The sequence below is a fragment of the Heterocephalus glaber genome, unplaced genomic scaffold (genome assembly GCF_053883595.1).
Source record: "Heterocephalus glaber isolate CG9 unplaced genomic scaffold, H.glaber_assembly_v1.0 deba00001550, whole genome shotgun sequence".
In the NCBI taxonomy this organism is placed as follows: Eukaryota; Metazoa; Chordata; class Mammalia; order Rodentia; family Bathyergidae; genus Heterocephalus; species Heterocephalus glaber.
The window spans coordinates 4577834-4596634 of record NW_028258343.1 but is presented as its reverse complement, the minus strand read 5'-3'; the positions used below and the strand labels follow the sequence as shown (position 1 = coordinate 4596634).

The 18801-nt window shown below is 45.1% G+C and overlaps 1 pseudogene; it reads right to left on the bottom strand.

Annotated features, from left to right (window-relative positions):
• Positions 1-10973: 10973 nt before the first annotated feature.
• On the bottom strand, positions 10974-14706 carry LOC101713796 (eukaryotic translation initiation factor 2 subunit 3 pseudogene; annotated as a pseudogene).
• Positions 14707-18801: the final 4095 nt, after the last annotated feature.

Genomic DNA, 18801 nt, shown 5'->3' with positions numbered 1-18801 from the left:
AATGAAATCACACAGTGTGTTCCCTTCTGTTTGTTTTTTGTTGCACAGGGAGGCCTTAGGCTCTGGACTCAAGGGACCCTCCTGCTTCAGCCTCCTGAGCAGCTGGGATGGCCGAGGTCGCATCGCACCATCACAGCTGCGCTCCTTTACTTTTTGGTGGCCCTGGGGTGGGACCTTGGGGCTTCAGGTGTTAGGCCAGCACTTTCCTGCTGAGCTGTGGGCCCAGGCCTGTGCCTTTGATCTTGTCTTTCATTTAGCACAAGGTTTTCATGGTCCGTCCACGCTGAAACAGGTCTCTTGTCAGGGTTATTTTTGAGAATGCACTGAATTCGTGAATTCATAGGTGAATTTTCAGATGGTTGTGACTGTATCTGCACTGAGCGTCCTGACCTGTGAGCAGTGCCTCTGCATGTACGAGAGCTCCTTTAACTCCTCTCATCCCTGATGTGTAGTTTTTAGTGTCAATACCTTGATACATTTGTCTGATTTACTCCCAAGTACTTGACAAATTTTTGATGCTACTTCAAATTACGTTTTTTAAAAATTACAATGTCTAATTGTTTATTGCTAACATTTAGAAGTACAATTGCTTTTTGTATATTGACTTCACTGCTTTTACTCTGGCTTTTTGATTTCTATTTCTTTTATTTCCTCTTTGATCTTAATTAGTTTCTTCCTTTGCTTATTTTGGTTTTACTTTGTTTTTCTTTTTCTAATTCCATAAAGTAGAAACTGGGTCATAGATTCAAGACCTTTGAAGCATGACACACCCGATAGCGCAGACTTAAACTGAGCTACTTGGAAGACTGAGGGAGGAGGGCTGCAAGTTCAAGGGCAGCTTGGACAATGTAGTTAGACCTGTCTCAGAATTTAGAAAGGAAGAGGCTGGGGTTGTTGCTCAGTGGCAGAGCGTTTTCTAATCATGCACAGGTACCTGCGTTCAATCCCTAGCACTATAAAACAAAAACAAAGCCCCCAAGAAACAACTTGCCTTTTTCTCTGATCAGTCTTTAGTGCTGTAAATTTCCCTCACAATTGTTTTAATTTTCATTGACTTTTAAATGCAGTTTCCAGTTGGTTGATTCTTTGACAATAAGTGATTTAGGATTATGCTATTTTGTTTCCAAACATTTAAAGGTTTTCCCAGAGATCTTTCTGTTATTGATTTCTAATTTAATTGTTTTGAGCCTGAGAACATACTTGATAGGACTTGAATCCTTTTAAATTTATTAAGACTTTTTTTGTGGCCAAGAATATGAGGCATCTCACTAGTGCTCCATGTGTAATTGAAGACCTGATGCATTCTGCTACTGTTGCGTGAAGTATTCCGTAAATGTTAGGCCAAGGTGATAGTGTCATTTAGATATGATGCATCTTTCTTGGTTTTCTGCACATTATACAGAGACACATACGTTATCTTTTTCACTCTTTTGGGGGGAGGCATGCTCAGCAAGCTCTCTCTCACTATTTCCCAACCCTGTAGTACCATTTTTTTTTTTTTTTGCTACCAAGGATCGAACTTGTGCTTGTGAGGCAGGCGGCAGCACTACTGAGCTAAATCCCTGGCCCAGTAGTACCATTTTTGAGAGAGGAATATGGAGATACATTACTAAAGTTGTCAATTTATTTTTCTACATGCTTGTCTTTTTTTTTTTTATTATTTATATATTTGAAAACTTTACGCTGGGCGTGGTGGTGTACACCTGTGATTCCAGTGCTTGAAAGGCTGATGCAGGATGGTAGAGAGTTCGAGGCCAGCCTGGGCTACATAGTGAGACCCTGTCTCAACAAACAAACAAAATATTAAGAGCATACTTATGGCTATATTCTCTTAATAAACTGATCTGTTTATCATTACAAAAAGATCATTTTTCCTTTTATTTTTGTTGTTGTTGTCATTTTTTGAGGCAGTCCCTTACTCTGCAGTTTAGCCTGGCCTCAAACTTGTGATCCTCCTGCCTCGGCCTCCTGAGTGCTGGGATTATGGGCATGTGTCACTGTGTCTGGCTTTTCCTAGTAATACTGAAAGTATATTTTTCTTTTTCTTTTCTCTTCTTCTTTTTTTTTTGGAGACAAGCCCTTGCTATACAGTTCAGGCTGACCTCGAGTTCATGGATGCCTGTAATCCCAGCATTCAGGAGGCTGAGTTAGGAGGATCACCACAAGGTCATGGCCAGCCTAGAATACACAGTGAGTTCAAGGCCAGCCTGGGCTATACAGCAAGTCTCTGTCTCAAAGAACAAAACAAAATAAAACAAAAAAGTAAGTTTTTTGTAAGTAACAAAGATGAGGTCTTTCAGTTGGGGTATGTGGTGTGTCACAATGAAATGTGAAGATTATGGCAAAAACGATGTAGTCATTCTCAGGATTAGGTAACACTTGTGTGTTTGAATGTGGAGTATATATTTATTCGTATGTTTATATGTGTATAGTTTATCATAATGAGGTCTCATTTTTAAGAATTTTTTTGCAGTACAGGGCATTGAACCCAGGACTTTGGCACTGAGCTACATCCCCAGCCCATTCTTATTTTTTTATTTTGAGACAGGGTCTTGCTAAGTCTCTAAGCTCCCCAGGCTGGGTTTGAACTTATGATCCTCCTGCCTCAGCCTCCAGGGTGCTGGGATTATAGGCCCACCCCACCAGGCCCAGATTTTAATGGATTTTTGTTGGTTTTTACTGCCTACAATGAGCCAGGCTATCTTCTGGGTGAAAGAGCCATCTCAAAGTACAGGAAAAATAAACTCCCTGACTTCATGGAGCCAGTAATTCAGCCTATGATCCATCTTACATTCAGTGCATTCAGCTCCCAAGTACCATTTTATTATAATTGTGCGTAGAGTGCCCCAAGATAGCATTTTCCTTTTATTTGATTTCATGTTTTGGCTTTTTGTGACAGGATCTCGCTATGTAGTTCAGGTTGGCCTTGAAATCACATCAATCCTTCTCCTCAGCCTCTCTAGTGCTGGGATCATAGGTGAACGCTGCATGCTCAGCTCTAAAGGATGATTAACAAATGTAACATGGTAGCCTGGTATGGTGGCACAAGCCTGTAATTTTAGCACTCGGGAGACTGAGGCAGGAGGATCACTGAGTTTGAGGACAGCCTGGGCTACATAGTGAGTTCAGGGCCGGCCTGAACTAAAAGGGAGACAAAAAAAAAAAAAAAAGAAAAACAAATGTAACATGTTTCTAATCCCAGCACATGGGGAGGCTGAGACAGGAGGATCACCAGGTTTGACTTCAGGTAGGGGACTATAGCAATTTAGTGAGAGCTTGTTTCAAAACTAAAGAAAATAGTAGCTGGGGCTGGTGGTGCAGGTTTCTAATCCCAGCAATCAGGAGGCAGAGGCAGGAGGATTGATGTGAGTTCAAGGCCAGTCCGAACTACATAGTGAGACTCTGTCTCAAAAAACCAAAAACCAAAACCAAAAATAAATAAATGAATAATAAAAATTTAAAAATAGCCAAGCATGGTGGCCCATGCCTATAATCCCTGCACTTGGGAGGCTGAGGCAGGAGGGTTGCTGCAAGTTCAAGATCAGCCTGAGTGAGGTACATTGTTCAAGGGCACCCTGCACTGCATAGTGAGACCATGTCTCAAAAATTAAACAAATATAGGGCCGGGGATTTAGCTCAGTGGTTTCACCGCCTGACTCGAAAGTGCAAGGACTGGAGTTCGATCCCCGGTACCAAAAAAAAAAAAAATTAAATAAATATAAAATCTTGTTACAGATTGCCAGAGGTTCTATTTCAAACTTTGTGAAACACAGACAGAACTCTTCCAAATTCAAGCTCCTGAGTCTGGCTGGCTAAACTGAGATCCGAAGTGTCCCCCTTCGGGGCGAATTCCCTAAGGGCTGATGTTAGTTCTTCATTCTGAGGCTTCTCGGAACTGGCCTCTTTGTGGCGGAAGGGCAGAGGGAATACATCCTCCCCCACCACCTGTTAGTAGATATTGCCTGAGGTTAGGCAGCCCCGGCCTCTGGCAGCAGGCCCCGGCGAGGCAGGAGCCTTGAAAATGTCATCTTCAAAACTGAAGACGCTGGTGTCACTCCAGCCTCAGGAAAGTTCGTGGTTTTGGTAGCTTTCTGCGCTCCCTCCTGCCCTCAGGTTGGAGACACTTGCCCTTGAGTTAATCTCTTCATTTTCAACGTGCGAAAGTGTATTACTGAATCGTTCTCTCTCTCTCTTTTTTTTTTTTTGCTTAAATTCTTGTATTCGTACATTTTAGGTATACAATTCGTTTACATTTATCATTGGGTGCTTGTACCTGTACATGATGTATCTTGGTTCTTATTTTTTCCCCATTACCTGTGCACCCTTCACCCCCTCCACTCCTCCCTATTTACAGAGACTTTGTTTCCATTTTTTTCTTTTCTCATAATTTTTCCTTTCTCTTCTTTCCTTTCCCCTTCCCCTCCCACTCCCCCTGCCCCTTTGGGCCTTTTCTTCCTATTTCAAATTATCAATTACTCAGCCGGGAATTTAGCTCAGTGGTTCCAGCGCCTGCCTTGCAAGTGTAAGGTCTGGAGTTCAATCCCCAGTACCAAAAAAAAAATTATCAATTTTCGTTTTACTCATTTCAATCCTTATTTACACTTTCAGTTTCTCACACCAGAGAAACTATTCGGTATTTACACATGTGTGTCCTATTTATTTCACTTAAGAGGATGGCCCCAATATGCATCCATTTAGCTATAAATGTCTTTAGTTTCTCGTTCTTTATGGCTGAGTAGTACTCCATTTTATTAAAAAACCACATCTTCTTTATCCAGTTTCCAGTTGATGGGCACTTGGGCTGTTTCCAAGCTTTAGCTATTATGTTACTGAATCTTTCATTTCATCTATGGAGTTGGGAGCACAATTCATGTAAAAGCAACCCCCTCTTTTTTAGAAGTACTGGTGACTGAACCCAAGGTCTTTGCACGAAGCTATGTCTCAGCCCTTGTAAATTTTTTACATTATATTTATTTAGTTATTCACTTATTTTTTGTTGCTTTGGTTTTTGTTTGTTTGTTTGTTTTTTGGTTTTGGTACTGGGGACTGAACTCGGGACCTTGCGCTTTCGAGGCAGGCGGCCGAACCACTGAGCTAAATCCTCGGCCCCAGTTATTCACTTATTTTTTTAATCACTACACTCACTGTGTACTTCCAACTGGCCTTGAACTCACTGTGGACCCCATGCAGGCCTTGAACTCATAGCGATCCTCCCGCTTCAGCCTCCTGAGTGCTGGGATTACAGGCGAGCACTGACAAAAAATTTTTAAAATTTTGAGACAGGGTCTTTTAAAATGACTAAGTTGCTGTGTTACTTAGGGTTCTCTAGAGGAACAGAATCAATAGAAAATCTTTGTGTAATTGTGGAAGGGGATTTCTTAGGTAGCTTACAAGATCAGAGGTGGAGAGTCCACAATGCCCACCTGGCACTGGCCAGCTGGAGGATGCATGTGCTGCTTGGCCCAAGAAGACGGAAGCAGCAGAACGAGAGGGATCAGGAGGCAGCGCCAGTCTAAGGCAGAAGGCCTGGACACTCACTGCAGCACCACCGACTCCAGTCTTCTTTGTTGGAAGGGTGAAGAAACTGGAGACCCATGGCCACAGGCCAGGTAAAAACTCTTGGCTACAAGCCTATTGGTTGGTGCTACCTACATCCGGGGTGTGGCTCCCACACTCATTTTTCTGGCCTACCTGTCAGTCACCTGCGGTACACCCAGAACTGTGCGCTGCTAACCTGCTGGGTGGTTCTGAATCCTTTCAAACTGACACAGCATGATTAACCATCATGGTTGCCAAGGAGGGGCTCAAATTTGAGATTCTCCTGTCTCAGCCTCCCAGAGTGCATGGGGCACTGTGCCCAGCATATAAAAGCAGTTTTTTGGAAGTGGCCCAGAAACTGATCAAGAGGAATTGTGTGCAGGGTCACCCAGGAATATATAGCCTGCATGGGCTTGCGTGACTGTCCTTGTGTCCTCATCTACATCAGAGCTCAGGAGACTACCTTCCAGGGTGAGAACTCCCCAGAACCTTCTGCAGTGCTGAGGAGCTGGCCAGTGTCTAGCTCTCTCAGGGGACTTTTGGAAGCTGGGGATCATGTAAACTAAAGCTACTTCACAGTGGAGAGGCACAGCCTACACAGAATAAAATTAGAACTGGCCAGAATTGCACTGTTGTTGAGCGTGATGGTGCACGCCAGTAATCCCAGTACTTGGGAGGCTGAGGCAGGAGGATCGCCATGAGTTTGAGGCCAACCTGAGCTACATAGCGAGATCTTGTCTCAAAAAAATTGTATTTCTTTTTCACTGTACACATCCTTTGTTGGCCTGGTTGGTTCACAGGATAATTTGAGGTGTTGGCTGTGGACCACAAAAATGGAGATGCTTTTTGGGTACCAAGCTGTCTTTTGAATTACCTTTCTTCTTTCTAACTTCCTGGTAACTAAAAGTAGCAAATGTGGTTGGGATTCGAATCACTGGATTTAAACTACAGAAAGAATCCTCTTTGATGAACAATTCTCATTTACCATACATGTTGTGGTTTGATACAACTTTAGTCTCCTTGAAAAAGGATTATATGATATATAATTTTTTGTTTTGTTTTTTTGAGACAGGATCTCCCTATGTAGTCTAGGCTGGCCTCAAACTTGTGATTGTCCTGCCTCAGCCTCCCAAGTGCTGTAATTACAAACTTGTATTACAGTGCCCAGCTTCAAATGTGTAATTTTTTATGGCATTAATAGACTGACTGTTCTTTAAAATATACTTTGTTCTGGAAGGGGAGATGCCAGGGATATTGTTTTAACTCTTTAGAGACACAAACTTTTAAAAATCTGGTCATATTTATGACATCTTAATTGTATATTGAATGATTGTCAGGTTTCCCTGACATAAAGTAATCTGAATTATGGCTAAATTATTAACAGATGTTAAAAAGCAAATTATTGAAATTATAATAGGGCTTATAGTTGATATTTAAAAACCCTTTTCTTAGTTATACTTCCATATTACTTGAATAATAATCTAAGAGAAGTGACCCAAGAAGATGCACATTTTTTTCTTTAGTGTCCTACAATTAATGCAGAATTTAAAGAAGAGCGCTATTCTGCTGTAGTTACAGTTGTACTTTGGAAAAACATTCTGAATTGCTTTTCACTGAGATTAGGCATAGATCTAGGCTTTAAATCTTATTCAATTTGGAATCCTTATTCCAGAAAAAAGAATGCCCAAACAAGTAACTTTTCTGTTTGTTTGTGAGCGCCACCATACCCAGCTATTGACTTTTGGAAATTAAAAATTTTTTTTTTAAAAGGGACCCTGGTTGGGCATAGTGGTACATGCCTATAATCCCAGCACTCAGGAGGCTGAGCCAGAAGGATTTCTGCAAGTTCAAGTCCAGCCTGGGCCATATAGTGAGTTCAAGGTCAGCCTGAACTACATAGTGAGACCCTGTCTCAAAAAACAAACAAAAAATACAAAAAGTGACCCTGTGAACATCAGTGAGGCCTCCTTGCAGGACTGAAGAAAAAGCAAGGGAGGGGCTCTTCACCTTCATCACCTTCACAGTAGACTCATCTGTGAGTAAGACACATTAGTGAAGAAATTTGAGAGTGCTCCAATTTCACAAAGTAATGAAGACTTTTTTTTTTTTGGTACTGGGGATTGAACTCAGGACCTTCCACTTGAGAGGCAGGCGGCAGAACCACTGAGCTAAATCCCCACCATTCACAAATTTTTAAAAAAAGCCTTTGGGCTTGATCCTTGAGAAGGGAGAATATTGCAATAATCATTGCAGTGATGAATTATTCTGTTTGTAACAATGTTCCTTTATCACGTTTTGTTTTTCTAATACAGTAATTAAAGATTTTGTACCAGCCATGGTGGTGCCTGCCTGTAATCCCAGCACTCAGGAGGCTGAGGGAGAGATCTGGCGGCCAGTCTGGGCTATAAAGTGAGTTCAAGGCCAACCTGGAAAGCATCGCACAAGGAATACTGAGTTACTAGGTTTGTAAGTTGTTTCTTGTATTGTCAGTTGACAAAGAACAACTGAGTTTCCTGAAGGCTACCTACTTACTAGGTGAAAACAGGTCTGCGGGAAGTAATCCGTGCCATACATGAGCCACAGACAGTTAACTAAACATTTAATCAAAGCGTTAAGTATGCAAGCAACACAATAAAAAGAATATCAGTACAGTTCTAGCACTTCCTGTTCCTTCTTTATGGGATGCTGGAGAAACTGCCCAGGCACATGTCTGCCCTAGTTCTCATTCAGGCTTTCTTTGCTGTTCATCCCTGTTTTTTGTAAACTTCATGAATTATAGTGGAATAACTGCACAGAAGTTATCTCCAATTGCTGTGGTTGAGGTCTGAAAGGATATTTGCTGGATTTTTGTTTTACTTTGTTTGAGACAGAGTCTCCGTATGTTAGGCCAGGGTGGCCTCGAACTCTCAACAATCCTCCTGCCTCAGCCTCCTGCGCCAGTGCTGGAATTCCAGGCATGCACCACCATGCGGGGCTTCAATTTGCTGCCTTTTTACAGCCGCACTGTTTTCTCTGTTGGGATCACAAATGCTTAACTCCTTCTCAAGGTGGTTACTTGTAGAACAAAAGAAGGGAAACATGTTTTCTGTAAGGCATTTGACAGACTCCCGTGATACCTTTATGATGGACAAGGTGGAGAACACTATGTGGGTGGAACATTTGCAGTCAACGGAATAACTATCCGGAAGGCGCAGGCTGTCATTCTGCACAGGACTGATGGGCTTAAGAACTGGATCAGGTACAGGAAATGCGGAAAGAAGAGCAGGCTGGGGTGGAGGAGTTAGGTCTAGCCCTGTCTTGGATGTGTAAGTGGTCATTTCGGGTTGAATATAATGACTTGGGGGTGGGGTAGGGAGGGGGAAGGGAAGGCGGGGGCTGGGAATAGGGAGAGAACTAGTTACATAACGAACACTTATTAAGTAATAACCACCTATGTAGCAGATGCTATCTAGCCATTGGGCATGTTGTAACTCAGGGGCTCACACAAACCATGTAAGAGTTTTCCCATTATGATCTCCATTGTGCAGATGAAGAACTGAGAGCAGAGAGGTGATCACTTTCCCCATGCAGCCCAGCTGGTACGTGGTAGAACGGAGACCGGAATCCTGCTTAGCTATGGAGGACCTTGAGTCGTAGGCATAGTTGAGTTGGTCTGGTTACACGTATGAGCTGAGGCTTATCAACTCCTAGAGAATCTATGTCATTGTGGTTCATTTCTAGATCGCCTCATGTGATCACTTGGAAGGGGACTGGATTATGGGGGTGATAGAGCCCACTTCCTATTAGGAGGCAGGTTTGGCCGGAAGAGGCAGGTCACTGTGGGCGTGACCTGGACGGCCGTGGCTCCTTCTCTGGCTCCTCCCCTCCTTTCCTCTTCTTCCTGTCTGCTAGGCCCCGAGCATCTCCCCTCTGCCCAGGCCCTTCCACCATGCTCTCGGCCTTGGAGCCAGCAGACCAGGGACTGAAACCACGGCATACCGCGAGCCAAGATAAACCTCTCCTCCTCTCCGTTGGGGGTGCTGGGTATCGTGTCCCAGAGACGTTGAACTGAGATGTATGTGTCCAGAAAATAAAAGCCAGACCTTCTGTTATAGTCAAACCTCGCATTGTGTTTAACTTGTTCTGTGAGTGTTCTGCAAGATAAGCAAATAGCTCTGATAAATTGTACTTGATAAATGAGCAGTGTCTCGCAATAGGAGTGGTATGTGCCACCGAACGTCACATGATTACAACTGAGCCAGAAGTTAGCTCTCTTTCTCTCTGCGTGTGTCTCTGTTTCTATCTCTGTCCCTCTCACTTGCTGTGGGATTCTGCGTGGCCATGGTCATCTCCCAACAGCAAGAGGTTATGGAAGAGATCTTGTCTGCAGAGGAGGAGGAGAAAAAGGCGGAGGAATCCTTCACTTCACATGAGATTAGGGAGGGGTGTAAAATGTGGGAGACTGCAGAATTTTGTAGAAAAGCACCACCAGAATAGGGCTGTAGCAGTGCGAGCGAATCTGTTTAATGACCACGCAATGTCACATTTCCACAAAATCCTCAAAAGGAAGCACAGCCGTTACCGGATAGTCTCCTTGTTAAAGTTGCATGAAAAGAGGGATTCCATTGAGCCAGTAGATAGCAGTGATTCCGTTAGTGAGGGTGAAAGTTGTTCTATACAATAACCCTCCTCTCATCTCCCTCACACAGGGCATGAAGATTTTCAAAGGAAAGTACAGGTTGATTTGTTTACTTTTCTTTATGTTTTGTATTTTATTATTTTGTATCTTTTTTGGTATCGTGTTTTGAACTCAGGACCTTGTGCTTATGAGGCAGGCTGTGGCATCACTGAGCTAAAATCCCCGGCCTGCATTGTAATCATTTTTATGTGAATATTTTGGGGTTGTAGAATGAATCATCTGAGTTTCCATTACATATGGAGAAATTCCCTTTGATATCCAAGTGCTTTGGATTATAAGCATGTTTCTGGGATGAATTACGCTCTCAAACCAAGGTTTTAATATATATTGGTCCGTGGATTTAGCTCAGTGGTTCCGACGGCTGCCTCGCAAGCATGAGGTCCAGAGTTCGATCCCGGGTACCAAAACCAAACCAAAACAAAAGCTTAGTATATGTGCATTTTCTGGACAGCCTGTCCACACCTCTCAGTCCCAGAAGTCTCGCTCTTTGACAGAGTGTGAGCAGGAGGAGCGGGGCCTAAAGCTGAAGATGGGCTTCTGAGAAGACAGCGTAGATCCGGGCACCAAAGGGAGCAGACGGGCGCCGCAGACCTCTGCAGCCCTTGTCAAAGGCAGGCTGGGTGGGAGGTGAGACCTGCTCTCCTGCCGCAAGTCTGGACGCTGGTGGGGAGGGAAGGGGAGCAAACCGCTTGTGGCCTGATGGGGGCAGACCGAAGATGGAGTAAAAAAGGATGAAATGTAACGGGTGTGTACCAGACGCCCTAGCTAAATGTAACCACTATGTATCGCAAATGTACTAATCAGTGCATAAATAGGATGAAAACAAGGGTTTTACTCTTCCAATAAGAAGACTTGAGTGCATTTTATTATTTTTATTTTTTGAGTGTATTTTAAATGTTAAGTGGCAAATGAAAAGAGCAGCTACCGATCTAAAAAAGGAGGTAGGCTATGGTGCACAGCTGTCATCCCAGCAATCTGAGAGGCTGAGGCAGGAAGATCACAGTTCTCAGTCGCCATTACTGGAAAAAGAAAAAGAGAAAAAGAAAAGAAAAAGGATGGGGCACAGACGTAGCTCAGTGGTAGGGGACTTGCCTCGCATGCACAGGGCACCTGATTAAAATTCCCAGCATGGCCATAAATAAATACGTTTGAAAAAGGGGTAAGAGTGGCACAAGACCTGGGAGGGCCCAAGAACAGATGGGATCTAAGCACAGAGAGAGCTGGACAGAGGAAGGAAGTCACGAGGAGTCTCAGGAGAGCTCAGGATGCAGGGAGTGGAGAAACCCCTGGGGCTTCTATCTTGAGGAAACAGAAGCTTAGATACCCAAGCGTGGGGGCAGGGCCGCAGACAGTTCGCAGCAGTTCCTCTGACCGTACTCTCCCCGAGAAAAGCCCTCTCCTTCCTTGACTTAACTTTTCTTTTCTTTTTTGAGACAGGGTCTCGCTATGCAGTTCAGGCTGACCTTGAATCCCTCAATGTAGCCCAGGCTGGCCTCCAACTCCTGGAGATCCTCCTGCCTTGGCCTCGCAAGTGCTGGGATGACAGGTGTGCTCCTCCATGCCAGGCACCAATGAAGCCATCTTAGTACCTGACGGGGTGCTAACCCTGGCTCTCCTGCCTCCTGGTTCTGTGATCTGTGCAGGCCCCTAACCACTGAGCTTCTCAGGTAGGAATCCATGCGGAGGAAACGGCAGAAATCCGGGAAGTTTGTGCACCTCGGCAGCCATCGTCTGCAGTCCCCGAGAAAGGGACAGGCCCCTAGGGGAAGAAGTCCCCTTGAGTGGAGCAGGGGATAGGGCCCAGAGAGGGCGCGGCTGCGAGCCCTTGGTCCCAGGACTCCCATCTGATGCACAGGGGCCGTGCGGTCTGGGGACACTAGGTGGCGCCCCTTGCACCTGGGGTCTGAACGCTCTCTGCCTGGCCGGCCCTAAGTGCACAGCGTCTCTGGCTTGTTGTTACACTGTCACAACTAAGCCGTCCGAGGGGATCTGTTTCTTTCCGGCTCTGATCCGGGCGTTAACCCCAATTGGCTATGCGAGTCAGTGCAGTGTCCCGGCCGGAGCCCTGCTGTGGCTTGGAGCCCGGCAGCCTTGTGAAGGAAGTGACCCGGCCGCTCTCATCTTGGAAGCCAGCTGCACGAGGGAGACGGGGGATGAGGAAGACAGCGGCCAGGCCTGGGTCACAAGGTCGGGAGACAGGAAACGGCGCGGGAAAGGCAGGAACGCGGCCTCGGGCCTCACTCGGATAACCCCAAAGGTGACGAAAAGCCAAACAAGGAGACGGACGCTGAAAGCTGGAAAACTTTGGGGGTTTCAGAGCTGAGGAGGGCAGCATCAGAGTTGAAGTTTAAGATCTGCCTGGCCAATCAGAGCCCGTGCTATCTTGAACGGGAGGAGAATTTCGCTTGCCTGTGAGTGGCTGCGAAGAAAAGAAAGGACTCGGGTTTACTGGTCTCCGCGCTGGGCAGAGCTCTCTCTGTCTCTGAGTAAACTCTGATTTAATTTAAAAAATCTACTACTGGATGTTTGTAGTGCGTAATGTTTACGTTCCTTGCGTAGTGTTGGTATGTGTACATAACACATCTTAATTCCTTTTTTAATAAAGTAACAATTTGTACTATGTATCAGAGCTGGAAAAAAATATATATTTTGCACTTAAGAAGTTTTGTAGTCTTAAATATTTATCTATTTCTAACTCCATATCGCATGTGTCATAGGTTCCACAGCTTTGGTCCTGGAATTGATTTCACAGAGGTTTTCTTCTTCCCTTCAGGTGTGTGAATTGGAAACTCGCAGCGAGCGCTGGTCACCATCCGACTACACTTGCTGCTTACGGACTCAGGGCTCCTTTCGTTTCTGATTTTTTTTTTTTTTTTTTTTTGGTACTAGGGATTAAACACAGAGCCTTTGCACTAAGCTACATCCCCAACCCATTTTTATTCTATTTATTTATTTTTTAGATTCAATCCAACATGACACCAACCTTTACATTTATTGTAGACCTCATATTAGTACTAGAGGTTAGATTTTCATTATCAAAAAATGAGAATAACCTTACAGCTACCTACTAAGGTAATAAGCTGTGAAATTAATTCCCGAGTATTGCTTTGAAAATATACCCCTAGGTTGTTCAGAGAAACTCCACCTCCATCCAGATGTATTATTTAACTGGGATTCTTCAGCCATCATCTATGGTTGGCTTGATTGTCATTCCTCTTCTTATCTGACCCCAACCAATTAAACGCCAGTGCTTCTCAACTCTTCGGCTAAGGGCAATTTTCTCTCCCACTTCTGTGCACACAGGATTGGTCAGAACAATTTTGCCCAAATCAGCCTTGACAGCACCAACTCTCCTTCCTGTTGACAGAGATCCTATGTTGACCATGAGCACTTCATTCTTGGACAGCTTTTGGACCTTTGCTGGTTTCTTGTCCCCTTCAGTGCGTACACCTAGAAGCCGCCTAAGTAGGAAATAGGAAGTTTCTAATTCTGTGACTATCTCAGGTAAAGCTCCAACTGCACCAAGCACCTGCCCCACCATTCTGCCAGCTTGGCACAAGGTGGGGTCGATTTTTGTTTCAACTCCAAAATCTCTGAATTTTTTTTTTTTTTTTTTGGTACGGGGGATCAAACCCAGGACCTTCCACTTTGACGGCAAACAGCAGCACCACTGAGCTAAATCCCCTGGCTCTGTTCCAACTCCAATAAGATCCCCAGGAGCAGCATACTGAAGATCACTATGTTCTGCAAAAAGTGATACAATTTTGGAAAAGATTGGTTTACACATGAGTTTTCCTTCACTATCTTTGGAAACAATACCAGGCCTGACTTCTATTTCCTGGCCCACTTTCAATACTCCCTTTAGGATACTACCACCAGCCACACTTCCTTTAAGGTCATCAACTTCACAACTAGGTTTGTTTACATCAAATGACCTAATGACAATAAGTTGACGTTCTGAAGTAAAGTCTCTAGGAGGCACTGGTATTTTCTTTCCTATGTACTCACAGACAGCTTCAATACTGTATTTCAGCTGTGCAGAAATTGGAATAATGGGAGCTCCTTCTGCTACTGTACCTTGTACAAACACAAGGATCTGTTCATATTGTTCCTTAGCCTGACTTTCTTTTGCCAAATCAATTTTATTCTGTAGGATCAAAATATGCTTCAGTTTGATGATTTCTATTGCAGCCAGGTATTCAGAAGTCTGAGGCTGAGGGCAAGATTCATTACCAGCTATCAACAGGAGAGCTGCATCCATCACCGCTGCACCGTTCAGCATAGTTGCCATCAAAATGTCGTGGCCAGGACAGTCAACAAAGGAAACATGTCTGACTACTTTGAAGTTCCCTTTGGTCCCTGGAATGTCTGTAGGAAACTCATCAGGTGTACCACTTCCACATGACCTATAGCATTCTGGTCGAGGGCAACTTGGGTCATCAAGTTTATAAATCTTAGCATTAGCATATCCAAGCTTGATTGTAATGTTTCTTTCTAGTTCATTTTTGAACCTGACAGTGTGAACTCCAGAAATGGCTTTTACAACTGTGGACTTCCCATGAGCTACATGACCAATGGGACCTACATTAATTGTTGCTTGTCTGCTGATTACTTCATGTGAAAGTGGAGTCACCTTGGTAACATCCAAGGTGGCGAGATCCTGACGGGAAAGGTGTGGCTGTCCCAGAGTCACTCCAGCCTCACCCCCCCCACCACCACCCTGCCATCTTGCCTGGAGAGGCCCAACCCATTTTTAAACAATTTTTATTTTTAGTTTTTGGAGATAAGGTTTCTCTAAATTGCCCAGGTTGGACGCAGACTTTGGAGCCTCCTGCCTCGGCCTTCCAGAGTGCTGGGTTCACACTTAGGCGTGCACCACTGCACTTGGCTGGTTTCTCAGTTATTTTTTCTTTTCATATTTTGTACTTCTTTTTAAAAAATTAATTGTATTGGTACATTTTAGGTATACAATATAATGAAATTCATCATTGGAAGTTTGCACCTTTACATAATCTCTGTTGGTTCTTATTTTTTCCCCTTCCCCTTGCCCTCCCTTTGACTCCTCCATCCCTCCCTATTTACAAAGACTTTCTTTCCATTTTTCCATCTTCTCCTATTAATTCCATTGGTTTCTCAGTTCTTTGAGATGCAGTGTCACTGGACACAGCCCCACTGCTTAGTCGCAGCATTAACTTCTATGGAAACAGGCTGGTGTCATTTCTGTCCCATTTTATATATTATTCAACAGGATGTAAAATGGGAAGCTGTGATTGGTGCAGGAGCAGACACGTAACTATGCAGTTATGAAGACTACATTGTAGCAATTTCTTTTTTTTTGGTACTGGGACTTGAACTCAGGACCTTGCGCTTGCAATGAGCTACATCCCTGGCCCCACTGTAGCAATTTCAAGGTAATGGTTGAGGGTCAGGCATTCACTTCTAGCATACAGAGAAGTCAAGTGGCTGCAGGCAAGAGGGGCTTTCAGAGGGGGATTTGCTTGGCTAGCGGTGCACTGCGGATGCCCTCAGATGCTGGCCTGTACCATCATGCTGAGTGAGAGGGTTTATTATGCCACAGTTAACAGTCAGAGAATAAACCATGGACTATGATATTTCCATTTTATGATACTCATTTTCAAGTAGAAATATTAAACTAATACATCTGCAATAAGTATGAGAAAAATAAAACCCAACATGTGTTGGGTCTAGCTAGAGCTATGCTGAGCTAGTACAGATGACTTTTTAACCTCCAGAACACCTTGAGTTCAGTGTACAGGCATCTGCCCAGAGGAGGGACTGAGTTTCAGAGTAGTCCTTGTGCATTTCCAAGTGTACGATGAAAAGCTCTTGCTGGGTGTGGTGGCACAAGCCTGTAAGCCCAACACTTGGGAGGCTGAGGCAAGAGGAATCACGGAGAGTTTGAGGTTAGACTGGGGGGTACAAAATGAGTTCAAGGTCAGCCTGGGCCACATAGTGAGACCTTGTCTCAGAAAAATAAAATAAAAATAGGACTGGGGATTTAGCTCAGTGGCACCCTGCCTGCCTGGCAAGTGCAAGTTCCTAAGTTCGATTTCTAGTACCTAAAAAAAAAAAAAAAAAGACATGGAGTCTCAAAAATAAAATAAAAATAAAACAAAATGAAACAAGAAGCTTATCTTATGTATGGTAAGTATAACTTGTTGATATTGCCTAGTAACAAATACTAAAAAAGTCAAATATAACCTTAGTGAGGCAGATTAGGGCATGGCAAACTGGCTGAGCAAGTGGGCATGATCTGTCAATAATTGAGATCCAGGAAAAACGTTCCCACCTGGGATCAATCAGAGAAAGCCATCTCCAATCTTCTCCTGAGAACTCAAGCAGGCCTTGGATAGGGCGGCCTAGACCGGACTCTGCCTGAGAAATACAAAAGATGGCACCATCGGGCGCTAGGCCACTGTTCTCCCTCTTTCACAGTGGTCTGCTTTCACCCTGCACAGTGGGCTTCTTTTCCTACTTTTAATTGGCCTGCCCTCCCTCTGCAGAGCATGTTTTTTCTCTACTTTTAGTAAATGTAAAACCTTGCTACCTGTTGTGCTTGTCTTGACCAGTATTTTGTCCAGGACAGAAAGAACCTAGAAACCGTCTCTGAAAGGAGACTCCAGAACCCCAGTATTTGATAAAAGTGAGATCTGAGGTCATAGTGTAATGGAGCCCACCACAAGCCTGAAATGTCCTTGAAGGCTTTAACTTTAAATCCATGCAAAATTTTCCATCTCAGAAGATGCATTAGTCTGTTCTGCAGGACTATAATGTGATCCTCAGGTTATACAGAAAGAGGTTATTTTGGCTCATGGATTTGGAGGCACGAAGCTGAGGGGCTGCGTCTGGTGGAGATATTTTGTGTGCGCACTAAGCTCACACTCAGCAGCTAAGCTGTACCCCCAACCTTGGTGCAGACCTTTCTGCCGGCAGAGCCCTGGGGTGGCGCAGAGCATCATAAGGCCAGAGACAGGGAGTGTGTTTGGCTGTGTGTCACCTCTGGTCCTTCCTACCAGGTTCAATCCCGATCCTGTCCCAACCCTTTATTGGATCTTAATTGCCTCTCAAAGGCCTAACTTCTACACATCTTGGTCAGATGAAATTTCTACTCACTTAATGCCTCATCATAGGGGTGAAATTTCAAAAGTTGAAGACTTGGGGGCACTGACACCACATCCGAGGTGCAGGACAAGGTTTCTCTGTACCTCTCCATGAACACAGTGGGTGCTGCTGGCCCATAAGTGGACGTACACCCACTCCCACATGAGGAGATAGGGTGCAGGCCTATGCCTGCTTGGTTTTCTGGGTTGTATTTTTCTGACGGGATCTCTGTTCTGTAGTTCAGTCTGGCCTTAAACTCACTATGTAGCCCAGGCTGGCCTTGAATTGGTTAAACCCTCCTGTCTCAGGTTCCCCAGGGCTGAGATTACAAGTATATGCAACCACACCCAGTTTAGTGTTGTCTTTTTTCTAATGATAAACAAGCAGTCAATAAATACATAAAAGATGCTTACTGTCATTAGGTATAAAGGAAGTGCAAGTGAAAACAATGGGATGCCTTATGAGGTGCCACACCCAGTGGAATGGCTGTAATAAGACAGAGACCCAGGTGCGTGGCCCACCCCTGTAATCCCAGCACCCTGGGAAGTTGAGGATTACCGTGAGTTCGACACCAGCCAGGGCTACACAGCGATAAAAACAAAAAGAAGGGGCCGGGGATTTAGCTGACTGGTGCCTCGCCTGCCTCACAAGCGCAAGGTCCTGGGTTTAAAAATCAAATCAAAACAAACAAAACAAGACAAGTCTGTCTACAGAGTTTTACCCCGAGGTGCTGCTGCTGTTTGGGCTGGTCGCTCAGAAAGACAGAACACACTTCACCGTTGGAGCAGCAGCGCTGCGGGAGACTGGCTCCCAAACTGAACTGGGGTTCTTCTCCACAAACACAGACCTGAGGCCAGTGCGATTTTAGCTTCCGGAAACTGGGCTCAGTCTCCTCAAATGCTTCTCATCAGACGGCTTGAGTTAGTGGCTGTCCCAGGACATTTTCCAGGCCTTCTGTCGGGGACTTGGGTTTTGTCTTTCGCCTCCCAAATCACACCTGAGGGGAAGAGCCAGGCAAGTGTAACCCCGGACCACTCAGGGCGAGGAGTGGGAAGCCCCAATATCACCTTGCTAAGAAAAACCCTCTTCCGTTCTTTTTTGGGGGGGAGGGGGAGAATCTCACTGTGTAGTTTAGGCTGATTTTGAACTCCTCCTGCCTCGGCCTCCCGAGTGCTGGGATTATAAGCGATCCTCCAGCCTGCTTAAGAGATCTTCAGAGCTTTTGGGACTCGGGGTCCTATTGGCTACTAAACCCCTGGTCCCTGGTCCTCCTAAGGACACCTCTGCGGGGCCCGCCCAGACGGCCTGAGCCGGGGTTTGGCCTGGGGGCGGGGCGCGCAGGTGAGCCGGGCCCAGGAGGCGGGGAGGGGACCGGCTCAACGCCGAGGGCCGCGAGGGGACGCGCGGGGCACCGGGCAGGGCGCGGAGCCGGGCCGGGTGCAGGTGGCCGGGCCCCGGGCCGC